Below are 5,967 nucleotides of genomic sequence, written 5' to 3' on the forward strand. Positions count from 1 at the left end.
TGGGGTTTGGTGCAGAGTTTTTTCATCTTTTTCCAAAGATTTCTCATTGTAAATTTTTTCATTTGTTTTCCAATGGAACTTACTGAGGATAAACTGAGTTGTAATGCATGGTATGGGGGATGAAGTATTAGAGACAAGGCAGTGATACTCTCTACACAGTGCTGGATAAGAGCAATATTAGGACAATAGGATTAATGAGTTTGAGTGAGTCAAATAACCTTTCCTCATTTGCAAGAAACAGCTTTGTTGCTGTGATTCATTTGGTTGCTCAGTAAAGGTTGTGCAGCTCATTTGCTGTATTTTTTACAGCAGAAATTAATAAATGAGGCCAGAGTGTTCTGAATCTACTTGGTGACCCATTGGTAAGCAATTTTAGCCACCTGCCTGCTATTTGAATGAAGGCTTGCATGACTGAAGCCTTTCAGCAACATAAGGAATGATACATAAAGTCACTCAAGAATGTCATTCATGCCTTCAAACAGCTTGTTCCACAGATAGTTATGTGTCCTTAGCTTCTCCATCTTCTCAAAAAAAAACCCTCTATAGCAAGACACTTCTGAAGTATAAACTGACTTCTGCTGAGACGTGGAGGAAGGGCTGTTGTTTTGGTTTGGTTTATTTTATATACACAACATGACTGCAAAAAGGGAGAAAATGCACATATTAATACATGAATCCAGTATGACTTACCTGAACAACATAAAAAAAATTAGGAGGAAGAAAGTTTTTCAAATAAGATGCTGTCCTGTCTTCACTGTCTTCTCAGAACAGAGAAAATGACAAAACTTTTGGAAGCATGTCTTTTTTAGCCAGTTTTACCCAGAGATTTAACCAATCTTGAGGTACATTTCTTAAGACCCCTGGCATCCTGCTTATTCAAACTATGCTGCCACTGCCCTCTGGCCTATATGTGCAGGTGTCCCTCACAAGGAAAGAAAGGGATGTGAGAGATACAGACAGGTGCCCATGCAGGTCTTTCCCCTGCACAAAACTGGGGTCCATCAGTTCTGAATCTCTCCCCTCATTAGATGCAGCTATTTTTAGAGGCCTGTGATGAAGAGAAGGGATTTGACCATGTCTGAGGAGGTTTGACAAGCTGTAATTGCTTTCTAATCTCTTAACAATACATGCTTGAAATTATGCATATGCTTAAGTGATTTGCTGAATTTGGGCTACAGTGGAAAATCAAGCAAATGGTTTGGAAGGATACCCTCATAGATGAGGATATTAGCTATGTAAGGTTAGAATAATCAGGTAATGATAGATGTCTCAAGTTCTAGTGCACATTTATCTCTTCTGTTTCTTACTGTTTCCCATCTAAATTTCAAAAAACATTTTTATAGTTTCAGGGTTCTTTTCCCCTAAACAGCTTCTCCTGTAAGGGATACCAGAAAACCCTACCATGACATGCATACGTTACAGTGATACAAATCTTTTGTTTCCCCTTCTCTTGGTTGCCAGAATGGGCTTTTATTTTCAGTAATGCTGTACGTTCTTTCAGATGACGATAATGTAAATTGATATATACCCTGAAAGGATAAATAAGGGTACTGACACATAGCAGCTGATTGACAGGAACTGTTTAAGCACTGTCATATGGCTGGCATGTCACTTAGTGATCAAATTCTTCTCCTGCCAGTAAAAATTACATTGATGCCTCATGTGGATTTTGGCCTCTCTATAGCACCACTGCTCCCTTCACAGAATTTACTATGAATACCATATGTTTAAAGAGATTGGACAAAGAAATCTCCTGTGCTTGGTTGACTCCTGTTCCATATTTGTATCAGCTCTGCCTGCAGAACAACATACACCTCTACTGGTCCACAGACAATTTCAGCAATTCAGATGGAACACACAAAGAGTGAGGTCAGTTGGGCATATCACAGTAGTACATTTGGGCCCTTCCAAATCTTTTATTTGCACAGGATACACAGAAAATACCCTTTTAGAGACAATTTTCATCATTTAAAACCATGACTAAATACATAATCATGACATCACGTAATCAAGACATTAGTCTGCTGAAGGTATTTAGAGAAACTTGTGTACAGTATCAACATAGACCAACCTGAAAGCTCAAGGAAGAAGCAACCACAATTTCATCTCTGTTAAAACAGCTTTCTAGAGCCTAGATTAATACAAATGTAATTATGATTATTTTGAACTCATTGAATCATAGGATTATAGAATGGTTTGAGTTGGAAGGGACCTTAAAGATCATCTATTTCCAACTCCCTTGCGATGGGCAGGGACATTTTTCACTAGACCAGGTAGTTCAAAGCCCCATACAACCTGGCCCTGAACACTTCCAGAGATGGGGCATCCATGGTCTCCCTGGTCAACCTGTTCCACTGTCTCACCACCCTCATACTAAAGAATTTCTTCCTAAAACCTGACCTAAACCTACCCTCTTCAGTTTAAACCTATTACCCTTTGTCTATTCTTTCTTGGACCAAAACTGCACCTTTTTTTGAAGGATGCTAAATAGATGTTTTGCCTAAAAAAATCCACACTCAAATCACTACTCTAAGAAGTCTGAATTTAAACTGGTTTCCTGATGATGACAAGTATTTAAATACCAAGTACATACACCATCAGTCCAGGTCATCACTTCCTTCATTTAATATTGCCACATTCTGCACTACAGGATGTTTTGTGAGTTGAACAAGTTGGGGCCATGAATGCCAGCTGTGCACATCTGCAGGCCAGAGCAGAAGAAAGGTGCGATCAGAAGGAAGCAAGGAGCATTCCTGCCCCAAGGAGAGCACGCACAGCAACATGGACTTGGTATGCGGAACTGGGGACTTGTAGCCTCCCTTCCTCTTTGTGCTCACATCATTTGTCAGAGCTGTATCAGAGCTTAACCATCACTGTGGGAGGGAGGGAAATAAAGAAGCCAGACAAGAGACAGAGAGCCATTTGTGCATGGCATGAGGTAGTGGAGGGCTGGTAGAGTTTGAAGACAGATTGGCTGTTGCAGAGGCAGTTCCCATTCCTAAACCACTGGCATTGAGGCAAGAGAGCTGGAAAGCCAGTGCCACACAAGGCAAAAAGGCAGGGCTGTGGAAGGCAGCATTCTGAAGGCATTGGTGGAAGGAGGGAAGGCATTGATACGGTAGCTCTACTTTGCATATTTGAAGAAGGCAGCATTGATCAGCACACACGATATCTGGAGAGCTGAGTTTTGATGACACCAAAGGAAAAACAGGGTAGGAGAGAAAGGCAAAAAGAATTTTAGCAATGGAAAGTAAGGCATCAGCATGTACAGCACAGATCAGAGGCAGATTTGGCAGAGGGGAGACTGCAGAACTGACATTTTATTACTATCTATTTCTGCTCACTGTGGAAATACAATATAGTAATCAGCTAATTCTTAATCTTGTCTGCTTATTAACTTTCCATCTTATTACATGATACAAAACTTGAAATTAACAGAACACTTATGTATTACAGATACGTTTATTCAAGGTTCCCTACAGCAAGCTGCAAAGGAATTATTAAAAAATTTGAAGTGAAACATTGATTAAGAAATCCTTGGGAAATAAAGTCATGAGTCAAGGGAACAAAATCCACTTCAGGGAAGCTCTGAAGATCTGGCAGTCATCTGATTTGTTAAAATCAGACTTAAATTCAATAAAGCTTTCATGAAATGAATGCACCTGTTCTGGAGCAGCTGAATGCTCACAGGAAACCTTGAAAAACTTTCAGCTTAGGAGTTCTGCCAAACGGCCTATATTTTATCTTTCTTCCATTTTGACACACTGATATAAAAAGCAACATCTTTGCTTCTCAGAATTTCATCTGTCTGTTTTCATGATGATTACCCAGATGAAGTCATACTTCTTGTGATGACAGCCATTTTACTAGAACTACATTTGATGCTGCAAACAACAGGGAATTAGTCACAGATGCTGATGGACTCTTAAGAAGCCAAGTGTTTTCATAAAGAGGCTCCCCTGTGATGAAACCATGACAATAAAAGATCCAACACTACTGGCATACAGAGCAATAATGACATAAAGAAGAGTACTTTGTGATGTTTTCCTGGAGGCATCCATTTTCCATCCTGTACGTCATACAGGATTCAAAAATAGACTAGACTGTTTTGAAAAGAACACATAAGAAAATATAAGGAAATATGTTCCTAGGAAAAAATCAACTTATAAAAGTCTGCTTTTGATACAATGCTTCAACATCTTAAATAGATGAGAAATAAATAAAAGAAAAATTAAAATATTATTTTTTAAATAAAAACATGAACCACTTGCACAAAGAACAGAAAAACTGTAATCAGTTCTTTCAAAATGTGTTGAAAACATTTGCCCTGTTCTTAACAAAAGGTAGAGAATGAGATTAAAACACCTGGACACCTGCCTCTTAGGAAGGCAACCTTTGGTGGTAGACCATTAGCATCTTGGCATCCCTCCCCATCCCAGCTATTTGAGGATGTTTTCCCTTCTTACTATGCAGGCCACCAGCCCATTGCTAATTCCTTTCCATTTTATCTGAGTCTTCCCCCACTTCAGAAACTAAGTGCAAAGCAAGCCTCGGCCATACCAAACCAGCCAGCCTGCAAACACAACCTGGTCTTCATTGCACACAAGCATCTTCTGCTTTCCCGGAAAAACAGCTGAGCAGTCTTCCAAAGAAGGGGTTTCCTCCACTTCAGCCATGAGTATATGACTTCCTCAACATCTTCTTCCCCTCCCCAAGCTGACTACTGCAGGCTTTCTCAGCACAACCAGCCTTATAACAGGGCTTTCTCTTACTGCTGGGGTGATTTGTAACCCTGCAGTGTCAGGAACACTGCCCCCTCAAAATGTCACTCCTAATTACCTCTCTACTCCTCTAGTTCAACTTCAAGAAAATTTTTCTTCTGAAATATATTACTCACAGGAATAAAGGTCACATGATCAGATCAAAGCCACGTGATCAGCAAAAAGTGAAAAGTTTTGGACTGCATCAATGTTACAGTCCTTCTCAGAAAAAATAATAACTACTTTACAGAGAAATAGATGCTCTCCTTCCCTAGTTGAGGCAGTAGATAAGCTCTGTTGAAGTCAAAGCAGTAAATGTGCTTTGAAATTTTGAGAAGTACTTTCACAGCAATTTTCACAAATAGATCTCCTTTTCTAAAGCACTGCAGACTGTTGAGTTCATTGTTGTTGAGCAGAAAGAGTTAAGTGTAGCAGCACTACAGAGCCCTCATTATATGCTGACAATGATGTTTTGACTTCAGTGCTCTCCTCATACTGTGGACAAATACTGAGTTGTCTGCCTGTCTGCTCTGTGCTGAAAGTGCTTCTGAGGTTTGCAGATACAAAGAGTCTAAACCCACTCCAAGCAAAATCACCACTGACTTCCACAGGCATAAGAGAAGTCTGTATAAAAAGACCATATTAGAAGATATAAAAAACCCTCTTTATGAAATATCACCTATATTCTTGAAAGCTATACAGTTATTCCACAATCCAAATATGTTTAACAACAGAAGAACTATCTCATTTACAAAACAGCTCCTCTCTTTTATTTTTGAAGTGCAGAGCTAAGTACCAAATGGTGTCTCTGATGATAAATGACAAACCAAATCTGGATTTTGACCAGCAGGATGCACTAATTTTACAACTACAGTCCTCTTTTGAACACACTGGCTCATCTGAACAGGTAGATGCCATCCATTAGGAGCTAAACTTAGACCAGCAATTTCGTGCATGGCATGAAGCATAGAGATCATTTCACCACTGCGGATGGGCAGGACCATTAGCATACTGATCGAATTATCCCAAATTTCTATTCTTTATTAAATAGTTCCTAACTCAGTCTGATACAGAAGAGGTCTCTTCCCTCAATGAATACACTGCAAAGAACTCCTGCCACATGCCCTGCTGACCCAAATGAAGTCAGGGATTTTCAGTGCAGCTTTTAGGTGGCACATAAGAGCCAGCTTTCTTGACTTGCAGTCAT

The sequence above is a fragment of the Aphelocoma coerulescens genome, chromosome 2 (assembly GCF_041296385.1).
Source record: "Aphelocoma coerulescens isolate FSJ_1873_10779 chromosome 2, UR_Acoe_1.0, whole genome shotgun sequence".
NCBI lineage: Eukaryota > Metazoa > Chordata > Aves > Passeriformes > Corvidae > Aphelocoma > Aphelocoma coerulescens.